We start from the raw sequence: 24,347 nt of genomic DNA on the forward strand, positions 1-24,347 counted from the left end.
CCATATTCACCCTACAATGCCACAGAACACCAGAACTCACTCCTCTTATCTAACTGTAATTCTGTATCCATTAACCAGCCTCCCCTCCCCTACTTCTGTCAGCTTTTTTTTGTTAAGAGACAGGGTCTTGCTAGTGTAGTCTGGGCTCTGGGCAACTGTAGTCACCCAGACTGGAGACAGTGGTTTGATCATGGTTCACCGCAGCCTCAAACTCTTGGGCCCATCTGATCCTCACACCTCAGCCTCCTGAGCAGCTGGCATTATGGGCATGCACCATTGCACATGTCTGATTTTTGACTTTGTAGAGATATCGCCCTATGTTGTCCAGGGAGCTCTGGAACTTTTGGCCTCAAATGATTCTCTTGCCTTGGTCTTACAAAGAGCTAGGAAATTACAGGCATCAGCCATATTGCCCAGCCTTCAATTTTCCTTTAGCTCCCACATATGAGTAAGAATGTGCAGTATTTATCTTTCTGTGTCTGCACTTAACATAACATCCCTCAGACTGATCCACGTGGCCACGAATAACAGGATTTAATTCCTTTATACGGTGAATAGTATTCCACTGTGTTTGTGTGCCACAGTTTTTCATCCATTCATTTGGTGATGGACATGTAGGTTGATTCCATACACAAGCTGTTGTGGATAGAGCTACAGTAAACATATGAGGACAGATATCCTTTTGATCTATTGTTTTCTTTTCTATTGCCTGAATACCCAGTAGTGGGGTTGCTGGATCCCTCGGCAGTCCCATTATTAGTTTTTTTGAGAAAACCTCCTGTTGTTCTCTATAGTGGCTGCACTAATTTACCTTCCCACCAACAGCTTGTAAGAGTTTACTGTTCTCTGGAGCCTCACCAGCATTTGTTATTTTTTTTGTCTTTTCAATGACAGCAATTTATCCCAATTGAAGCAAGATTATATCACATTGTAGATTTGATTTGTATTTCCCTGAGGATTAGTGATACTGAGCATTTTAAAATTTATTTATTGGCTATTTGTATTTCTTTTTCTAAAAAAAAGTATAGTTAGATATTTTGCCCAATTTTAAACTCAGATTTTTTTTACTGTGAAGTTGTTTGAGTTTTTTTGTATATTTTGTATATTAGTCCCTTATTAGGTGAATAGCTTGACAATATTTTCTCCTATTCTGCAGGTTTTCTCTTCACTCAGTTGTTGGCTGGACAGAAGCTCTTTAGCTTAAGGTAGTGTCATTTGTCTATGATTTGTTGTTTGCCTATGCTTCTGATGTCTTACCCATAAAAATCTTTGTGCAGACGAATGTCCTCAAGCATTTTCCCTATATTTACTTAGAGTAGTTTGATAATTTTAGGCCTTACATTTCAGTCTTCAATCGATTCTGAGTTTATGTTGTTATATGGTGTTACATAGGAAGCTAATATCATTTTTCTCCATATGGATATTTAGTTTTCCCAGTGTCATTCATTTGAAGAGGCTGTCCTTTCCCCAGCGTATGTTCTTGGCATGTTCGTCCAAAATCAGTTGGCTGGAAATATGTGGATTTATTTCTGGGTGCCGTATTCTATGGCCTTTACCCCAAGAATCATTACTTCTTAAAATGCAATTCAAATTAGCACGAAACTTTTGCAGTTTAAGGAAAGGCTTATAGCATCAGAATCCTTAATCATAGATTTCATTATTTTGTGTTTTTTTTTTTTTGAGATAGGGTTTTTGTCTGTCATCCGGGCAGAAGTGCAGTGATAATAATTCACTGCAGCCCTGAACTCTGAGTACAAGCCATCCTTTTGCCTCAGCATCCCAACTAGCTGGGTCTACAGGCATGAGCCACCATGCCCGGGTAATTAAAAAAAATTTTTTTTGTAGAGATGGGGGTCTCACTATGTTGCTCTGGCTGATCTCAAATTCCTGGCCTCAAGTGATCTTTCTGCCACAGCTTTTAAAAGTGCTAGGATTACAGGCATGAGCCACCATGCCTAATATAGAGTGTAATATTATTTTCAAAGTCTTATTCCTAGACCCATTTATTGACTTTGGCCTAAATAACTCAATATGATATCTCTGAAACTTTTTTTGACATACTGTGGGGAATGATAATGAAGGAAGGGGGTTAGACACTTTTTACTAGGAGATAACTTTGTACCATTTAAGGAGGAACAAAAATGAATTATCAGAAAAATAAAAGTTAAATGAAGTATAAAAATTCTATGGCAAAGATGATGATAGTAAAGAATATATTTTTATGACTCATGGTAGCTTTAACTTTGTTCTTAAAATTCTGAGTAATTTAAGGGTTCACATTTGAAGAATCTGCTGCATTACAGATAACATTTTATTGCAAGTAAATGCATTTCAAAATTTGCTATTGGTTTTGTATTAGACTATTCTCAGCCTACTTCATTATCAAGCTATACTATTTTATTCATGCAGTTTGATGATCTTATGGCAGAGAAGGAAGCTGTATCTTCAAAATGTGTCAATTTGGCTAAAGAGAATCAGGTTTTTCAACAGGAGTTATTATCTATGTAAAAAGTACAACAGGAATGTGAAAAACTTGAGGAGGAAAAAAGATGTTGGAAGAAGAAATATTAAATCTTAAGACACATGGAAAACAGTATGGTAGAACTTAGTAAACTACAAGAATATAAATCAGAGCTAGATGAAAGGGCAATGCAGGCAGTAGAAAAATTAGAAGAAATCCATTTACAGGTGAGTTGTTTAAATCAGGTAAGTTTACTTGTAATGTGCTTTCATTTATTTCACTGCAAATTATATTTTGGAGATTATATATATATATATATATATATATATATATATAGTGTTTCATCTGCCTCTCTTGTAGCAATCTGCTTTGTAGAGTTCTAGAAAAAAATGGTATCTGTTTTTTCTTTTAAATATTTAAATTTCCATTATTATTATAACAAAATCTTTCAGAGTAATGATTCTCATTATGGAGTCATTTGATGATTAAGACCAGTTGGCAAAGGAAAAAATTGTGATTTAGAAATTATGTGATAATTATGAATTGGTCTTAAGCTACAGTGTTCATTGATCACTTTTTAAAATTATGAATGGATTCTATTACTTTTTATATGACCAGATTACATTAATACTAGCATAATTATGATTTCAAATTTTTACAAATCAGACTTAATTCTGAATTCAGTTATTAGTTTTGATATTGCTGAAATATTTTAAACTTCAGCCTCTTTTTTAACATATTAAAAATACTCTTTGAATCACTGACGCAAAATGAAAGGCAACAAACATAATAATTAGGTTATAATTGTTTTAAAAGTGTATTCTTTTCCTCTGTTTTAGGAACAAGCACAATATAAAAAACAATTAGAGCAGTTAAACGAGGATATAATACAGCTTCACTAAATAAGAAGGAACTCACACTTAAAGATGTGGAATGTAAATTCTACAAAATGAAAACTGCTTATGAAGAGGTTACAACTGAGTTAGAAGAATATAAGGAAGCCTTTGCAGCAGCGTTGAAAGCTAACAATTCCATGTCAAAAAAATTAACTAAGTAAGTCAAAATATACACTCATAGAAAATGAATTAAGCTCATTAATTTGTTTCAAAAGCATAATTTTTAGTGAGATGGCTTCATGAGATTAGAAGGAAGTGAATGCTAATTTCACAATGTAATTTTGAAAAATAATGTTAGTAAATAATCTTACCTTTAAAATGTTAGTCAAAGATAGTTTTTGTCTCTCCTCTCATTTTTTTTTTTTTTTGCTTTTGTATGGCTTTTTTTCCTGAAAAGTCTCATGTAATTAACCTGATCTGTTAGTTTTTTTCACTAAGTATTTTTGAAGCTTTATAATTAATGAAGTGATCTTGTTATAAAATTACTTGTCAGAATTTCCCTAAATAGAAATATTAATGTGTTTAATTTACTTTTCTGTAGATCACAACCTAAATGCAAAGTGGTCCTGCTACTCTGGGCACAATTGTTTTTGATTGTGATCTTTAGTATTATCACCAGAGGGTGCCTCAAGAAAGACTATTTGTGTAACATATTCAAGATGTTACAGAAAGGCACCCTTGTGAAATAGGGAATAATTATCACAGGAATTTAAAGAAGTGTAATTCACAAAGCGGTTAAAAAATAGCACCTTGTTCAGCCTGAAGCAGTGTGTGGAAGGCAGAAAGAACATGCCCCACCTCCAGGGCCTTTGTCACAGAATATGGGCCTTTGTCACTAGAATATGGTGTCTCTTAGAAGATTCATGAAAGAATGAAAAGGATCCTGAAAAACACTCGTGAACACAGATTTCTAATAACTTTAATATCATGGGTAAAAATTCCCCATAAGTTCCCCGATACCCCAAGAATTGGACTGGTTAAGAATTCTCAAAAGTTAGGCTGGGTGCAGCTGCTCATGTCGGCAATCCCAGCACTTTGGGAGGCCAAGGCCAGTGGATCACTTGAGGTCAGGAGTTTGAGACCAGCCTGGCCAACGGTGAAACCCCACCTCTACTAAAAATATAAAAATTAGCCGGGTGTGGTGGTATGTGCCTGTAATCCCAGCTACTCTGGAGGCTGAGGCAAGAGAATTGCTTGAACCCAGGAGGCGGAGGTTGCAGTGAGCCAAGATTGTGACACTGCACTCCAACCTAGGTAACAGAGTGAGACTCTGTCTCAAAAAAAAAATCCCAAAAGTTTAATAAAAAGACCAACTGGTTTATAAGACTGCTAACCTAAGTAAAACAAAAATTGTATACCAAGGAAATATTTTGCCACATTTGCAAGCTAAATCACCAATATTGAAATTGTTTAGATATATAATTTAAATAAACTCCATGGTCTAAGTCAAATCACCTATAACTACTCATCAGTTACCAGTGCCATGCACCTAATTTGGAGAAGCAGCTGGTATTCAAGAGGATGTAAGTCTAATGTTAATTAAGCACAGACTTATGAAGAACCAGGATGGCCACCTTATCCTTCTTAAGTCCTTAAAACTTTTGTTATTAAAAGTTCTGCATTCCATAACTCATCATGGAAAGAGAAAATGATCCAAATTAAATATATTGGTGTGGTGATTTGTAAACTGCTAAAATAGTTTATAACCAATGTTTGGTTTGTCAAACCTATATTCCTAGGAAAACAATCAAAACTTCAGGTACATTTGGTTACCTGATGGGCCATTTAAACATTTTATAAAGGGATTTCATTCAGTTGTCATTTTCAGTGCATGTTTTCTGATTGTATAAAAGCTCTTCCATGCAAGAGAGTTGATGTTAAAATAGTAGATTATTACCCTGCAGTGTATTTTCACCAGGTAAAGAAAGCCTTTTATGGTTCACTGAAGACAGTCAACCCCTGCAAAATCTAGAATCTGATGACTGGATCTTCTGAGAACATCAGAGAAGGACTGCCCTTGCCATCCACATGACAGCAAAACTTTAAAACCTTAAACTTTGGGTTCATAGTCTCACAACTCAGAAGGGTCCTTCCACACTTGGAACCATATACCCACTGGAACCCTTAAGGTAAAGCTAACAAGGACAGTTCCCCCCCCAGAAGAAGATGGCATCCTTAATGTGAACAGCTTTTCCCAAGATCACAGATCAAGACTTCTCTACTATCATGAGACACTTATCTGAAGTATCTGTGCAACTGCTAACACTTATAACATGTGGAGAAAACATGGGGTATTATAAAGATTTGGTTGTAGGGAATTAACAGAAAAACCCACGAGTTAAGCAAGTAAGCTCTTTATCTAATTCATTCTTTAATCTATTTGATTTTAGGTGGTTTGATTTATGGGGACCCTGAGTTAGGAGCATATACCAAATTCTTGGTGTTATCCCAATAGTCATAAGAGTCTCCCTGGTGCACTGTACTTACTCAAATGTTTTACGAGTTTGCATGCAGGCATCTCTAAAATATCAAATGGTATCTCTTCAACTGGAATGACAAGAGATTAAAAAAAAGTGCAACCATAAGGACACCATAACCTATGAGTGACATGCTAAACCGGAAACCCAAAACAATGAGAGTGACATGCTAAACCAGAAACCCAAAACAATGGGAGTGATGTACTAAAACTGGAACCCAAAACAATGGGAGTGACGTGCTAAACCAGAAACCCAAAACAATGGGAGTGACTTGCTAAAACTGGAACCCAAAACAATGGGAGTGACGTGCTAAAACCGGAAATGAAAACAATGGGAGTGATGTGCTTAAACCAGAACCCAAAACAATGGGAGTGACCTGCTAAACCAGAAACCCAAAACAATGGGAGTGACTTGCTAAAACTGGAACCCAAAACAATGGGAGTGATGTGCTAAAACCGGAAATGAAAACAATGGGAGTGATGTGCTTAAACCAAGAACCCAAAACAATGGGAGTGACCTGCTAACCAGAAACCCAAAACAATGGAAGTGAGTGTAAAACCAGAAACCAAAACAATGGGAGTGATGTGCTTAAACTGGAACCCAAAACAATGGGAGTGACCTGCTAAACCAGAAACCCAAAACAATGGGAATGACGTGCTAAAACCTGAACCCAAAACAATGGGAGTGACGTGCTAAACCAGAAACCCAAAACAATGGGAATGACTTGCTAAAATCGGAACCCAAAACAATGGTAACTAAGAGTGATGCTAAGGCCCTACATTTTGGTCACACTCTCAACTAAGTGAGAACTTGACTGAAAAGGAGGATTTTTTTTTCTAAGACAGAGTCTTGGTCTGTCCCCCAGAGTGGAGTGCAATTGCACGATCTCGGCTCACTGCAAGCTCCGCCTCCCGGGTTCAGGCCATTCTCCTGCCTCAGCCTCCTGAATAGCTGTGACTACAGGCACCCGCCACCACACTTGGCTAATTTTTTGTATTTTTAGTAGAGATGAGGTTTCACCGTATTAGCAAGGATGGTCTCAATCTCCTGACCTCGTGATCTGCCCACCTCAGCCCCACAAAGTGCTGGGATTACAGGTGTGAGCCACTGCACCCAGCCAAAAGGAGGAATTTTTTAAGCAAAATTATGGGAGGCCATTGTTTTGAACTAAGCTCATGCAATAGGTCCCAACAGACCAAACCAAACCAAAATGGAGTCACTCATGCTAAATGTAACATAATCAAACTAAGACTTTAAGGAAACACATAAATCCTAGAAGAAGCCAGGTTTTGTTTTTCTCCTGTAAACAGGATGTTCCAGCATAAGAAGATATCTTCTACTCAAGTCCTTGTTCCACCTTTTCAAATCTCACTGTTCTATTTCCCAAGGGGTTTCTAAACCAAGTAAGTACATTTGCAAGGGTAATAGTGACACCAGTGACTGAAGTTTTGGCCAATCTCTCAAAATTGAGAAAATAACCAAAGGGAAGGCATTGTTAAAGTGAACTAAGTATGGCCTGAGAAGGACTCCATAATTATATATATGAGTCCTTGTGGATGAACTGCAACCTACTTTAATAGGTATACAAGAATGAAAAACTAACTTGAGAGTATGCACCTGGAACAACAGCTACATCCTGGCCAATCCCAATGGCCAAACTTCAACCACTCAGGCACTGCCAAATGTTCAAACTGTTCAAACAAGGCAAATGCTGAGTTGTTTCTGTACCTCACTTCTGATTTCGGTATGCCATTTCCCTTTTGTCTATAAATCTTCTTCCACCACATGACTGCGCTGGAGTCTCTGTGAATCTGCTGTGATTCTGGGGACTGTCTGATTCGTGAATTGTTTATTGCTCAATTAAACTCCTTTAAAGTTTTCCTTTTAACAGAACTAACACAGAAGAATTTCCAGATCATGACCAGACGTTTTGTAATATCCAACCTTGTATTAACATGAATAGACTCTTCCTTAGATAGCTAACCTTGTTTTTAATATGAACAGACTCTCCCTTAGCTGAGAAAACCAGACAAACTCCATTTGACTCCTTCATTTACAAGACATCAAGGGCTCCTTAACCACCCCCTTTCCTCAAGTACTTTAACTTGTGCAAGCTGATTTTCAACATATCAAAGAGTACAATTAACTGATAAAGTGCTGAGACAAGCGATGTCCACAGTTCCCAGCAAATTACTCAGAGATAGTATCATAAAGCCCCCACATTTGTCCAGCAGATAATGCCCAGAGCCCCCTCACCTATCACTTTGTGGTGAATTTAAAGCCCCTGCACCTGGAACAGTTTGTTTTCCTGTAACCATAAGTATTTTTAACATTTGTGTCGTTTTTTTCTTCTGTAAAGTTGCTGCAGCTAGAATCCCCCGTCCCCTCTCTAAACCAAAGTATAAAAGAAAATCTATTCCCTTCTTCGGGGCCAAGAGAATTTTGTGCATTAGCCATCTCTCAGTCACCGGCTAATAAAGGACTCCCGAATTCATCTCAAAGTGTGGCGTTTCTCTTTAACTCACTCAGGTATGACAGTTTCAACTATGGTAGAAGACTCGAGTAAGGCAAATACAGTCCCCCTAAATTTGACTATTATTTAGGTTAATGGTGAGTTTAGAAGAAATAAGTTAAGACTACACAGAGTGAGCTAAAGTGCAAATAAACACTGGAAATATTTCCCAGAAAATATGACTTTGAACAGGCTGCTGCACACCCTGCATGTACAGATAAACTAAGAAAAAGGTGTGGAGAGTTATTTAAGGACCTATGGTTAACTCAGTCCTCAATATGTTCCAGGTTTCATCCATGAATCGAGGAGGACCTCCCAAAAGCTGTTTGGGACCACACTCTTTGAGCAAGGAGCATACCTTATGATGGAAGCTGTGCTTTAGTGGCCGATGACCATTTCCACTGCACAACACTACAAGTGCTTACTGCCAGGCTGGTGTGAAATATGTTCCAGCACATAATCTATGTCACCAATGAAGGTGGTGGTTCAGACTTGGTGCACACAAGCTTTCCTGTCCCACAAGAACACAGCATGCTCTCTTCTCGGATTCCATTCCAATCACATAACAAATATGACTGCCTTTTTTCTCTCGGCATCAGAAAGATCAGAGGAAAATTTGCACTCAACTTAGACAACTCTAAGCTCTTATAACCTGCCTATATCTACAGGTCAGCTTTATCTTATTTATGTATATTTCCTTCAACTTGAGTTTTACTTATTTCTACTTTTCCTTTTTAATTCACAGACACCCATAAACTCAGAAAATACAGTGTAAAACAAACTGAAGAACAAATAAACAACTCACCAGAGATTTATTCATTTCCTGTTGCTCTTGGAAACACCAAGAGGACACTGGAAACATAGCTGGGATAGAAGGCAAATGACGTGGATTAAGGAGAGAACTGGTGTGGTGTGCTCCCAGATTCTTCTGCCCAACACTCTAGACACATTACCTGGGAAAGCCCTCCTCCCTCCTGAAAAAGAAAAACTTCTCCATGGGAGAAGAGTCCTTCATGCCTCATTAGGGGCAGCAAAGACTCAAGTTAAGATAAGATACATCTACAAGTACATTAATTGGTAGACATTAGATGCACAATTTATTTTTGAATAAAAATATGTATTACCTACTAATTTAGTAACAATATTATCTAAAGATATAATCTAATAATTTAATACAAAGAAACATTATAAGTTCACTAAAATAAATGTTATAGAAATATACTGAGCTGTATTAACTATTTTCCTATTAGTATGTAGATTCCACAAATAACTTCATATGAGTGTTGCCATGACAGTACATCTTGCTTTTCTATACCTGAACATTATGGAAAGTGCATCTTGCAAACCAGCAATTTTGGTCTACAGTTACGTTTTTTAAAATGTACATAATATGTACTTCCTGCAGTACACCATTCTACTCATGTTTCCCAATAACACCTTTCTTTCTATCCAAGCCCTCATATTATGCTCTGAGAATAAATTGGGCTTTTCCATCTGACTTGTCCAGTGAATGGACAATGGAAAATGTGATGCAAATATCCATTGGTTCTTCCCTTTTTGGACACAGTCAAATTGTGAAGAGGTCTGGAGCTACCATGTTGGAGACACAGGGCCTAGCCAAGAGTCACCACAAACCACCAGATTGTGAAGGAAACTATCTTAAACCAACCAGACTCAGTCAAGTCACCAGGTGACTAAGGCCTTTTTGTGATCCAGGCAACACAAATATATCAACTACCCAGCTGAACCCACCACACCAAAATGCAGATCCACAGAACTTCAAACAAATAAAATGGTGGTTGTTTTTTATAAGCCAGTAAGGTTTAATTAGTTCCTTAAACAGCAAGTATTAACTGTTACACCTAAGTGAACAGAATTCATTTCTGTGTTTTTAACAAAATTACGTAGGGGGAGAAAATCTTAAATTACAAATCAAATACAATCAATAGAACTTCGCAATCTAATGCTAAATTTGGTGATGGACTAGGTTTAATATATCTCAGACGCTGGAAAAATCGAGCTAAGGTTGAAGGAATGGGACGGTGTTTGGAGAGTATTTTAATCTTCTCAAGTATGACAGGTCACTCCTGTACCCCAGACCACACTTTCAGGCCCCTTCAAATAAGGAATATTTCCTAAGTCCTTGACAGTTCTTCTCAGCTGAATTCACCTCAACCTTCTGAAAGTTCGTCCAAACTTTCTACTATCACCTAGTCTTTGCAAATCTTGTGCATTCTAGGGAGTAGAATTAATATTTCCTGAGCGAGGAAAACTGGGATCTTCACCTGTGACCTTTTTTCCTCCTCTGAAGCACCAGTGAGAGGTTAGACCAGATGGCTGTTATTTCAAGTGCGCTTCTTATTCATAGGGAACCCTCCCTTTCAAACTTTGTAACACACAGTTAAGACTGAAGTACCCTTAAGGCTGACAACCATCATCCATTACACCATCTCCCTCGCGGAATCAGTGAGTTCTTCCCTGGAAACTAGGTCTCATACAAACTTCTGTAAATGCGACCCAGGAGGACTAGGCAGGTCACACAGTGAAGGAGGGAACCAGAAACTTCACTTGCTAAAGAGACACCAGGAAACCCAACTAATACAAATGGCAAGTTTAAGACTAGAGGCGCACGCGTTTCGCACTACTCCTCTGGGAATGGGGAACGTCTCCCGAGAACTGTGTGTTAGCACCGGGACACATGGGCAAACTGAGTGACATGCGGGTTGGTAACCGGGTCCCTCAGCGGCAGGACAGGAGCTTGGCCTGCAGACTCCAGGCCCAGGGCCACCGGCCTCGCCTACCTGCTCCTGCACCTCTAGAACCCGCTTCACTGCCAGGACCCCACGCCTGTCCTCCCAGCCCCCGCCAGGGTCCGCGGCCAACACCTGCACTTCAGGCCCTGCCCGCCCGCGATGCGCCCACGCGTCTGCTCCCACAACTAGGGAACACTGGTCTGGCCCCCCGGGATTCCCTGAGGCCCACGGGTTCCTCTTCACCCTCGCACCGACCCGCAGGGACATAGAACCAAGCCCCAAGCTGGCCCAGCTACAGGGCCGCCTCTGGGTGCCACACTTCCGGAGGAAAATGGCGGAGTGGGCCGGGCGGCGCAAGCGCAGAGAGAAAAGCTGGTTCCCAAGGTCCTTGATGGTAACATCATTGGAAGGTGACACTACATTTCCCATGAGGCTCTGCGGTCCCCCGTTAGGAACCTACGCAGGACATTCTGTTTTGCCCAGCAGTTGAGTTCAGTTACCCAGACACCCGGACTTAATGGATCAGGACTGGTCCCAACCCAGGTGACACAGATGTGGCATTCTGGTTCTTTATTAAATCCTGGTTTCACAGCCTGGGACATTGTGAAAATAATGGAGAAATTTCAATAGAGGCCAATTGGTCTATGCTATTAATGAGTAACTTTTTTTTTTTTGGAGACAGAGTCTCACTCTGTCGCCCAGGCTGGAGTGCAATGGTGCAATCTCGGCTCACTGCAACCTCCGCTTCCCGGGTTCAAGCGATTCTCCTGCCTCAGCCTCCTGAGTAGCTGGGATTACAGGCGCACGCCACCACACTCGCCTAATTTTTGTATTTTTAGTAGAGATGGGTTTTCACCATGTTGGTCAGGCTGGTCTCCAACTCCTGACCTCGCGAGCCGCCCTCCTTGGCCTCCCAAAGTGCTGGGATTACAGGCGTGAGCCACTGCTCCCAGCCCTCAAGTCTATTTTTTATAGATGCATTCGAAAGCATGAAAAAAATCATGTTTCTATTTTACTTTAAAATTTTAAAAACACAACTAATGAATATGGTAATTCTCTTCCAATCCGTTATGTTTTCTCTCACTAAACTAATTTGTGAGCCTTCAATTTACACAGTTAGAAAATATGCTCTAGTGCATATACTAGGATAAAATAACAGGGTCATAAGACAGGTGCACTCCATAATCTTTGTGACAACTTACACTTCCAGTGTCTGATAAATATTTGCCTGCAAACTCCCACGTTTCATCCATCCATCAATCAATCAAATCTACCTATCTTTATTTATTTATTGTGAGAAAGACCTGAAATTTGCCTTTCCTTCCCTGATTTCTGCCACAAACTAGGCAAGGAGTTCTGCCTAGGGGTTTCTCAGAGCTCCAGCTACCACTGAGGTTCCTAACAGGGAAACTCAGGCTTGAATGCTCAGGGTTGATGTGGGAGTGCGTGTGAAACAGGGGTGGGGTGAAAGGGCAATGACGTTTGTAGGTGGGCAGATGGGGGTGTGAAGGGCTTTCAGGTAAGAGGCACACAGGAAACTGGGAGAGGCAGCGAAAGCACCTCACGGCTCAGATCACCAGAAGACGCTCCCACCAGTGCCATGACAGTTTGCCAATGCTATGGCACTACGGGAAGTCCCCAACCCTTGCCATAGAAACAGCTAGAAGTTGCTGCCCATTTCTAGCTATTTCCGAATAATCCGCCCCTTAATTAGCATGCCATTAAAAGTGAATTATAAAAATGACTACAAGCCACCCCTAGGCTGCTGCTCTGGGAGCACAACCCACGGAGGGCTCCCTGCCCTGCCGGAGTGGACGCAGGGCTGTAACACCGCCAATGCCTCCGTAGAGCTGCTTTCTTCCACCACAGGCTTGCTCTTGGATTTCTTCCTGAGCGACGCCAAGAACCTGCCCTTCCTCAGTGTGACTCTTGCCTAAAACCTACCCCTGGTTTTCTCATTTCCTAAGCATGCCCTGACTTGTTCTTTCATCTCCTCTGATCTTGCAATTGGTCCTCAGTGACTCTATTCTGCAGATCCAGAAAACTCAACCTTAATCTTCCCAGAGCCCTGTTGTCTCCAATATTGGAATCTCTAGCCTTGTTTTCTCAGACGCCTAGATTACAGGCCTCTCTCTTGAACACCTATTGGTATGGTATCTGGGGATCCTTTAAATACACGGTGATTGGCAGGGGTTACATAGCGGAAATCAGTGCCTGACAATTCTCCTTCCAGGATATGGACTGTCATTCCCTCTCTTGGTGGGCCTCAGTCTCTTATCCATAAAAGTAGAGATTGTAATACTCATTTGAATTGCAGATACCTCAACCTGAACCCACCTAATATAATGTAAAAGCCAAGAGTGCAACCCCTTTCCTCACCCCGTGAAGGTAAAGCCCTCAGAACCAAGGAGAGAAGGCTCAGGGATGAAATCTGGGTGTTTCCAACGCTAACCATGTATTGTGGTTTTTAGTGTACAAGTTTAAGCTTCCCCAGCTTTAATTCTATTGTAACAAGATTTATTTTTGTAATTCCATTTTTGCATTCTTGATTTCTTGATAAATAAATACAGTTATTTTTGTATACCAATCTTATATAGTGTTACATTCTTAAATTTGTTCATGAGTCCTAATACTTTTTAGTAAATTTCTTACGATTTTCTAAATGCAAGATCATGTCATCTATACATAAAGACAACTGTACTTCTTCCTTTCCAATATAGATGCCGTTTATTTATTTACGTTGCCAAGTTGTCCCAGCTACTACTGTTATCAAGTAAAAGGGTCTCACTGCCCAAAGCACAAGAAGCCGGTACCATGACACTGAGTTTTCGAGAAAAGAAAAAGTTTAAAGTCAAACCAAAACCTATGGGGTACAGGCGGGGCGCAGTGGCTCATGCCTGTAATCCCAGCACTTTGGAAGGCTGAGGCAGGCGGATCACAGGGTCAGGAGATTGAGACCATCTTGGCTAACACGGTGAAACCCCGTCTCTACTAAAAATACAAAAAACAAAAATTAGCCAGGCGTGAAGGCGGGTGCCTGTAGTCCCAGATATCGGGAGGCTGAGGCGGGAGAATGGCGTGAACCTGGGAGGCGGAGCTTGCAGTGAGCCGAGATCGCGTCACTGCACTCCAGCCTGGGCAACAGAGCTAGACTCCGTCTCAAAAAAAAAAAAAAAAAAGCTATGGGATACAGTAAAAACAGTACTACAGTGCTAAGAGGTAAGTTTATAGAAAAAAGCATCTACATCAAAAAAAGTAGAAAAGCTTCAAATAAACAACGTAATAATACATCTTAAATAGTTAGAAAAGCAAGAGCAAACCAAAACCAAAATTAGTAGAAGGAAACATAGCAAATATCGGAGCAGAAATAAATGAAATTGAAATTTAAAAATATAAAATATCAATGAAATGAAAAGTTAATATTTTTTAAAAGACCAACAAAGTCAACAAACATTTAACCAGACTAAGAAAAAAGAGAGAAGACTCAAATACATAAAACCAGAGATTAAAAAGGAGACACTATAACTGATACTGCGGAAATTCAAAGACTCATTAGAAACTATTATGACCGACTATATTCCAATAAATTGAAAAACCTGGAAGAAATGGCTGGGCACCGTGGCTCATGCCTGTAATCCCAACACTTTGGGAAGCCAAGGCAGTTGATCACCTGAGGTCAGGAGTTCAAGACCAGCCTGGCCAACATGGTGAAACCCCATCTCTACTGAAAATACAAAAATTAGCCAGGCACGGTGGCATGCACCTGTACTCCCAGCTACTCCAGAGGCTGAGGCAGGAAAATCACTTGAACCTGGGAGGCAGAGGTTGCAGTGAGCTGAGATTGTACCACGCTGCAGCCTGGGTGACAGAGCAAGACTCCATCTCAAAAAAAAACCTAGAAGAAATGGATAAATGAAATTGAAGCCATAATAAAACATCTCCTAGCAAAGAAAAGCCTGGATTCAATGGCTTCACTGGCTTCACTGATTAATTTTACCAAACACTGAAGGCAGAATTACTATCAATCCTACTCAAACTATTCCAAAAAACAGAGAAGACTGTAGTATTTCCAAACTCATCCTATGAAAAAGACCATTCATCATGTCTAAGGGGGATTTATACCGAGGATGCCAACATGGTTCAACATATGCAAATCAATGAATGTGACACCTCATATCAACAGAATGAAGGCCAAAAACCTTATGATAATTTCAATTGATGCTGAAAAGCATTTAATAAAATTCAACATCCCTGTGATAAAAAGAAACCCTCAAAAAAAACTAGATGTAGAAGGAACATACCACAACTCAATAAAAACCATATGCAACAGACCCACAGCCAGTATCATCCTGAACAGGGAAAAGCTTAAAGCCTTTCTTCTAAGATGTGGAACAAGACAGGAATGTCCACTTCCAACACTGTTACTCAACATAGTACTGGAAGTCCTAGCTAGAGCAATTCAGACAAGAGAAAAACAATAAAAGGGATCCAAATTGGAAAGAAGTAAAATTATTACTGTTTTCTTGTTTGCAGATGATTTGATCTTATATTTGGGAAAACCTAAGGACTGCACCAAAAAACTATTAGAACTGATCAACAAATTCAGAGTCACAGGATACAAAATCAAACTACAAAAGTCAGTAGCATTTCTAAATGACAAAAATGAACAATCTAAAGAAGAAAATCAAGAATGTAATACCATTTACAATAACTACAAATAAAATAAAATATCTGGGAATAAACATAACAGAAGAAGTGAAAGATCTCTACAATGAAAACTATAAAACATCGATGCAAAAAAATTAAAGAGGACACCAAAAGAAAAAAAAAAAGGAAAGATAGTTCATCTTCATGGATTGGAAGAGTAAATATTGTTAAAATACCCATACTTCACAAAGCAATCTACAGAGTCAATGCAATCCCTATTGAAATACTAATAACACTCTTCACTGAAATAGAAAAAAAATCCTAAAATTTATACGAAACCATAAAAGACCCAGAATACCAAAAGCCATCCTGAGCAAAAAGAACAATACTGGAAGAATCACATCACCTGACTTTAAATTATAGTACAGAGCAATTGTAAACAAAACAGCACGGTACTGGCATAAAACAGACACGTAGACCAATGGAACAGAATAGAGAACCCAGAAATAAATCCATACATTTACAATTAACTCATTTTCAATGAAGGTGCCAAGAATATACATGGGGGAGAGGACAGTCTCTTCAACAAATTGTGCTGGGAAAACTAGATATTCATTGGCAGATTTTTTTTTTTTTTTTTGAGATGGAGTATAGCTCTGTTGCCCAGGCTGGAGTGCAGTGGCATGATCTGGGGTCACTGCAAGCTCCACCTCCCAGGTTCACACCATTCTCCTCCTCAGCCTCCCAAGTAGCTGGGAGTACAGGCGCCCGCCACCATGCCTGACTAATTTTTTTTTTTTTTTTGTATTTTTAGTAGAGACGGAGTTTCACCATGTTAGCCAGGATGGTCTCGATCTCCTGCCCCAATGATCTGACCACCTTGGCTTCCCAAAGTCATTTGCAGAATAATTAAACTAGAACCCTCTCTTGCACTATATACAAAAATCAAATCCAAATGGGTTAAAGACTTAAATCAAAGACATGAAACTACTGAAAGAAAACATTAGGGAAACTCTCCAGGAAATTGGTCTTGGCACAGATTTCTTGAGTAATACTCCAAAAGCTCAGGCAAACAAAGCTAAAATGAACAAGTGGTATCACATCAAGGTCAAAAGTTTCTGCATAGTAAAGAAAACAATGGGCAAAGTGAAAAGACAATCCACAGAGTGGAAGAAAATATTTGCAAACTATATATCTGACAAGGGATTAATAACCAGAATATATAAGAAGCTCAAACAACTCTATAAGAAAAAAACTAACAATCCAATTATTTAAATGGGCAAATGATCTGAACAGACATTTCTCAAAAGAAGGCACACAGGTCAGGCGCAGTGGCTCACACCTGTAATTCCAGCACTTTGGGGAGCCAAGACGGGTGGGCCACTTGAGCCCAGGAGTTCAAGACCAACCTGAACAACATAGCAAATAATTTTAAAAACTACCTGGGCATGGTGATGCCTGCCTGTGGTCCCAGCTACTCAGGAGGCTGAGGTGGGAGGATTGCTTGAACCCTGGCAGTCAACACTACATTAAGCCATCATCATACCACTGCACTCCAGCCTGGGTGACAGACTGAGACGCTGTCTCAAAAAATGAGCAAAAACAAAAAAGAAGATATATAAATGTCAAATAGGTATATGAAAAGAAGCTCAATATCATTGATCATCAGAGGAATTGAAATCAAAACTACAATAAGATATCATCTTACCCCATTAAAATGGCTTTTATGCAAAAGACAGGCAATAACAAATGCTTGCAAGAATGTGGGGAAAAGGGAACACTCTTACTCTGTTGGTGGGAAGTAAATTAGTATATTCACTATGGAGAAAAATATGGAAGTCCCTCAAAAAATTAAAAATAGAACTATCATATGATCCACTGCTGAGTATATATCCAAGAGAGGGAAAATTAGTATATCAAAGAGATATCTGCATTCCCATATTTATTTCAGCACTATTCATAATAGACAAGATTTGGAAGCAACCTAAGTGTGCAGCAACACATGAAGGGATAAAGAGAATGTAGTACATATACACAATGAAGTACTCTTCAGCCATGAAAAAGAATAAGATTCTGTCATTTGCAACAACATGGATGGAACTAGAGGACATTATGTTAAGTACAATGAGCCAGGCACAGAAAGACAGACTTTGCATGTTCTCACTCATTTGTGGGAGCTAAAAATTAAAACAACTGAACTCATCAAGATAGAGAGTAGACTGAGAGTTTCCAAAGGCTGGGAAGAGTAGCGGTGTTACGGGATCTTTGGGGTGTTACTTTTCTGGACAGAAACCTCTATGGCTGGTGGCACCTTTGCCCGAGTTTTGCTGGGCCTCGCACACTCAGCCTGGCAGGCTGTGCTCAGCTCATGCTACCACGTTGGATCCCATGCCTGCCAAGGGAGACTGCGTGGAGTGGCAAGGGGTGTGTGAGTGAGCATGGGGTCTGGCCACTGTGCAGTCAGATCTGCTGGCTGCTGCAGTGGGGCAGGTGGCTCCAGGTGCCAACACGGGCGCCAGCTCTCCACAAGGCTGTGGCTGGACCACGGGCACCTCAAGCAGCTTCCATAACTTGCACACTGGGAACACAGTGGCACCCAGAATTTGGAGATATCAGGAACCAAAGGGCCCCAAAGAAGGAATCACAGCCCTGGCTTGGGGAGCTCCCAGGTCTGGGCTCCCCAAAAGGCCACAGCTCTTCTTTCCTTCTCTTTGCCCACAATGTGGTGAGCAAGCGGCATGTATCAGCCCTGTTTGTGTTACAGCTGTTTCAACCTCTTCCCTAGGATTTGTCTTAATTAATTCCCATATCGTCTTATTTTTTTACATGTGTTTCAACTTCAGAAGATGTATGGATCTAAACACAACATGATGTGTTAGCTAGCTGCCATATGAGTTTCTCCCTGTTTCACCACTATATAGCCTAAAGTTATTCCGTCATCCATGACTATCCTGGCTAGAGAGTCTGAAGATCTTTATTTGGTAGCTATGGCTTCAGCTAGTTCACTTGCTAAGTTACCTAGAGTGGTTGACAGATTTCTAATTATACGTTCATGAGAGGTTACTCCCCACCATTGCAAGAGACTTCTGCCAAACATAGGCCAAAATTCATCTCCTTGGTTTGCAGGTACGGTTTGTCTAATCCTGGAAAATAATTTCGATGAACTACTTCAGCGTTCAGAAACATTGGAGTTATAAATAGAAAAAGGAAGAGCCACATAACCTAATAGACAATTACCTCTCATATGTCAGTGGTCAACACATTCATAAGCCCATGTGTGCTTGATCCAGGGATCACACAGGGTCCCTGATGGATTCTGAAATTTAAGGCTTTGGTTTACTGGTAACAGAGACAGGTTAAAGTACATGTCTTCAGTCTTGAGTAGAGTGTAATCAGTCTGATTTCTTCTTTTTTTTTTAATGAGACAAACATCAGGTAAAGACCTTGACAAGAAGGAAGAGAAATCCCGAGATTCTATAATCATAATAATCGAATTGTAATTGTTAGTTTAAGTAGTCCTTCAAAAATACATCTCATTCCTGACAGGATAAAACAAGTTTTATAAAATATATTATATCTGGGTTCACTAGGGAACACTTGGAGCCAGGAAATAATTCAGGATTCAGCCCAAATTATAGGCAAATAATAAAAACTCAGAAAAAATGATCAGGGCTGGAATCTAATAGCATATGTCACAGTTTTCTTTTGGAACATAAATTTTCTCTCTCTAGTCCATCATTTTATCAAAGACAAATAATAGTAGGATAAATTTCTGTGCAAAATAAGTTTTAGTCTTATCCTGGCCTGATTATTTGCATAAAGTGCAGCAAGAATATTTATTGACCATATAGGCTTCTTAAAATTGGCTTTGTTGGAACTTTTTAATAAGGAATCTTAGACTTTTAAAAGCCTTGAGGCTAGCCAAGTCAAAGATTTGCATCAGACTGTGTCTGTAATACTTTTTTTTAACCTACTTTTTAAAATTATACTTTAAGTTGTGGGGTACACGTGCAGAATGCACAGGTTTGTTACATAGGTATACATGTGCTGTGGTGGTTTGCTGCACCCATCCACCCACCACCTATATTAGGTATTTGCCCTAATGCTTTCCCTCCCCCCGCCCCCACCCCCCAACACGCTCCAGTGTGTGATGTTCCCCTCCCTGTGTCCTTGTGTTCTCGTTGTTCAACTCCCACTTATGAGTGAGAACATGTGGTGTTTCATTTGCTGTTCTTGTGTTAGTTTGCTGAGAATGACAGTTTCCAGCTTCATCCATGTCCCTACAAAGGACATGAACTCATCCTTTTTTATGGCTGCATAGTATTCCATGGTGTATATATGCCACATTTTCTTTATCCAGTCTATAATTGATGGGCATTTGGGTTGGTTCCAAGTCTTTGTTATTGTGAACAGTCCTGCAATAAACATACGTGTGCATGTGTCTTTATGGTAGAATGATTTATAATCCTTTGGGTATATACCCAGTAATGGGATTGCTGGGCCAAATGGCACTTCTAGTTCTAGATCCTTGAGGGATAGCCACACTGTCTTCCACAATGGTTGAACTAATTTACACTCCCACCAACAGTGTAAAAGCATTCCTATTTCTCCACACCCTCTCCAGTATCTGTTGTTTCCTGACTTTTTAATGATCACCATTCTAACTGGCATGAGATGGTATCTCATTGTGGTTTTGATTTGCATTTCTCTAATGACTAGTGATGATGAGCTTTTTTTCATATGTTTGTTGGTTGCATAATTGTCCTCTTTTAAAAAGTGTCTGTTCACATCCTTTGCCCACTTTTTGATGGGATTGTTCTTTCTTGTAAATTTGTTTAAGTTCTTTGTAGATTCTGGATATTAGCCCTTTGTCAGATGGATAGATTGCAAAAATTTTCTCCCATTTTGTAGGTTGCCGATTCACTCTCATAGTTTCTTTTGCTGTCCAGAAGCTCTTTAGTTTAATTAGGTCCCATTTGTCAATTTTGGTTTTTTTGCCATTGTTTTTGGTGTTTTAGTCATGAAGTCTTTGCCCATGCCTATGTCCTGAATGGTATTGCCTAGGTTTTCCTCTAGGGTTTTTATGGCTTTAGGTATTAAGTTTAAGTCTTTAAGCCATCTTGAGTTAATTTTTATATAAGGTGTAAGGAAGGGATCCAGTTTCAGCTTTCTGCCTAAGGCTAGCCAGTTTTCCCAACACCATTTATTAAATAGGGAATCCTTTCCCCAGTGCTTGTTTTTCTCAGGTTTGTCAAAGATCAGATGGTTGTAGATATGTGGTGTTATTTCTGAGGGTTCTGTTCTGTTCCTTTGATCTATATATTTGTTTTGGTACCAGTACCATGCTGTTTTGGTTACCGTTGCCTTGTAGTATAGTTTGAAGTCAGGTAGCATGATGCTTCCAGCTTTGTTCTTTTTGCTTAGGATTGTCTTGGCTATTCTGGCTCTTTTTTGATTCCATGTGAAATTTAAAATATATTTTTCCAATTCCGTGGAGAAAGTCAATGGTAGTTTAATGGGGATAGCAGTGAATTTATAAATTACTTTGGGTAGTATGGCCATTTTCATGATATTGATTCTTCCTATCGATGAGCATGGAATGTTTTTCCATTTGTTTGTGTCCTCTCTTTTTCCTTGAGGAGTGATTTGTAGTTCTCCTTGAAGAGGTCCTTCACATCCTTGTAAGTTGTATTCCTAGGTATTTCATTCTTGTTGTAGCAATGGTGAATGGCAGTTCACTCATAGTTTGGCTCTCTGTTTGTCTGTTATTGGTGAATAAGAAAGCTTGTGATTTTTGCACATTGATTTTGTATCCTGAAACTTTGCTGAAGTTGCTTATCAGCTTAAGGAGATTTTGGGCTGAGACGATGGGGTTTTCTAAATATATAATCATGTCATCTGCAAACAGAGACAATTTGACTTCTTCTTTTCCTAATTGAATACGCTTTATTTCTTTCTCTTGCCTGACTACCCTGGCCAGAACTTCCAACACTATGTGGAATAGGAGTAGTGAGAGAGGGCATCCTTGTCTTGTGCTGATTTTCAAAGGGAATGCTTCCAGTTTTTGCACATTCAGTATGTTATTGGCTGTGGGTTTGTCATAAATAGCACTTAATATTTTGAGATATGTTCCATCAATACCAGTTTATTGAGAGTTTTTAGCATGAAGGGCTGTTGAATTTTGTCAAAGGCCTTTTCTGCATCTATTGAGATAATCATGTAGTTTTTGTCATTGATTCCGTTTATGTGATGGGATTACATTTATTGATTTGCATGTTGAACCAGCCTTGCATCCCAAGGATGAAGTCAACTTGGTCATGGTGGACAAGATTTTTGATGTGCTGCTGGATTCAGTTTTCCAGTATTTTATCCAGGATTTCTGCATCGATGTTCATCAGGGATATTGGCCTAAAATTTTCTTTTTTTGTTGTGTCCCTGCCAGGTTTTGGTATCAAGATGATCCTGGCCTCATAAAATGAATTAGGGAGGATTCTCTCTTTTTCTATTGTTTGGAATAGTTGCAGAAGGAATGGTACCAGCTGCTCTTTGTACCTCTGGTAGAATTTGGCTGTGAATCCGTCTGGTACTGGACTTTTTTTCGTTGGTAGACTATTGATTAATGCCTCAATTTCAGAACTTGTTATTGGTCTATTCAGGAATTTGACTTCTTCCTGGTTTAGTCTTGGTAGTATTCTCTGATGATAATTTGTATTTCTGTGGGATCAGTGGTGATATCCCCTTAATCATTTTTTATTGCATCTATTTGATTCTTCTCTCTTTTCTTCTTTATTAGTTTGGCTAGTAGTCTGTTTTGTTGATCTTTTCAAAAAACCGGCTCCTGGATTCATTGATTTTTTAAAGAGTTTTTCGTGTCTCTATCTCCTTCAATTCTGCTCTGATCTTATTTATGTCTTGTCTTCTGCTAGCTTTTGAATTTGCTTGTTCTTGCTTCTCTAGTTCTTTTAATTTTGATGTTAAGGTGTCAATTTTAGATCTTTCCTGCTTTCTCTTGTGGGCATTTAGTGCTATAAATTTCCCTCTACACACTGCTTTAAAAGTGTCCCAGCGATTCTGGTACGTTGTGTCTTTGTTCTCATTTGTTTTGAAGAACATCTTTATTTCTGCCTTCATTTCGTTATTTACCCAGTAGTCATTCAGGAGCAGGTTGCCCAGTTTCCATGTAGTTGTGAGGTTTTGAGTGAGTTTCTTAATCCTGTATACTAATTTGAATGCATTGTGGTCTGAGAGACTGTTTGTTATGATTTCCATTATTTTGCATTTCCTGAGGAGTGTTTTACTTCCAATTATGTGGTCAATTTTCGAATAAGTGCAATGTGGTGCTGAGAAGAAGGTACATTCTGTTGATTTGGGGTGGAGAGTTCTGTAGATATCTTTTAGGTCCACTTGGTCCAGAGCTGAGTTCAAGTCGTGGATATTCTTGTTAATTTTCTGTCTCATCTATCTAATATTGACAGTGGAGTGTTAAAGTCTCCCACTATTACTGTGTGGGAGTCTAAGTCTCTTTGTAGGTCTTTAAGAACTTGCTTTATGAATCTGAGTGCTCCTGTATTGGGTGCATATATGTCTAAGATAGTTAGCTCTTCTTGTTGCATTGATCCCTTTACCATTATGTAATGCCCTTCTTTGTCTCTTTTTATCTTTGTTGGCTTAAGATCTCTTTTATCAGAAACTAGGATTGCAACCCCTGCTTTTTGTTGCTTTCCACTTGCTTGTTAAATGTTCCTTCATCCCTTTATTTTGAGCCTATGTGTATGAGATGGGTCTCCTTAATACAGCACATTGATGGGTCTTGACTCTTTATCCAGTTTGCCAGTCTGTGTCTTTCAATTGGGGGCATTTAGCTCATTTACATTTAAGGTTAATATTGTTATGTGTGAATTTGATCCTGTCATTATGATACTAGCTGGTTATTTTGCTCATTAGTTGAGGCAGTTTTTCCATAGTGTCAATGGACTTTATAATTTGGTATGTTTTTGCAGTGGCTGTTACCAGTTGTTCCTTTCCATGTTTAGTGCTTCCTTCAGGAGCTCTTGTAAGGCAGTCCTGGTGGTGACAATATCTCTCAGCATTTGCTTGTAAAGGATTTTATTTCTCCTTCAACTATGAAGTTTAGTTTGGCTGGATATGAAATTCTGGCTTGAAAATTCTTTTCTTTAGGAATGTTGTATATTGGCCCCCACTCTCTTCTGGCTTGTAGGCTTTCTACCAAGAGATCCACTGTTAGTCTGGTGGGCTTCCCTTTGTGGGTAACTCAACCTTTCTCTCTGGCTGCCGTTAATATTTTCTCCTTCATTTCAACCTTGGTGAATCTGATGATTTTCTGTCTTGGGGTTGCTCTTCTTGAGGAGAATCTTAGTGGTGTTCTCTGTATTTCCTGAAGTTGAATATTGGCCTGTCTTGCTAGGTTGGGGAAGTTCTCCTGGATAATATCCTTAAGAGTGTTTTCCAACTTGGTTCCATTCTCTCTGTCACTTTCAGGTACACCAATCAAACGTAGATTCAGTCTTTTAACATAGTCCTCTATTTCTTGGAGCCTTTCTTCATTTCTTTTCACTCTTTTTTCTCTAATCTTGTCTTCTT

General features: G+C 39.4%; 1 pseudogene; it reads left to right on the forward strand.

The window, feature by feature from the left end:
* The first annotated feature begins 2,403 nt into the window (after positions 1–2,403).
* LOC129395919 (ankyrin repeat domain-containing protein 18B-like) lies at positions 2,404–3,998 on the forward strand (annotated as a pseudogene).
* Positions 3,999–24,347: the final 20,349 nt, after the last annotated feature.

Source organism: Pan paniscus, chromosome 17 (assembly GCF_029289425.2).
Source record: "Pan paniscus chromosome 17, NHGRI_mPanPan1-v2.0_pri, whole genome shotgun sequence".
In the NCBI taxonomy this organism is placed as follows: domain Eukaryota; kingdom Metazoa; phylum Chordata; class Mammalia; order Primates; family Hominidae; genus Pan; species Pan paniscus.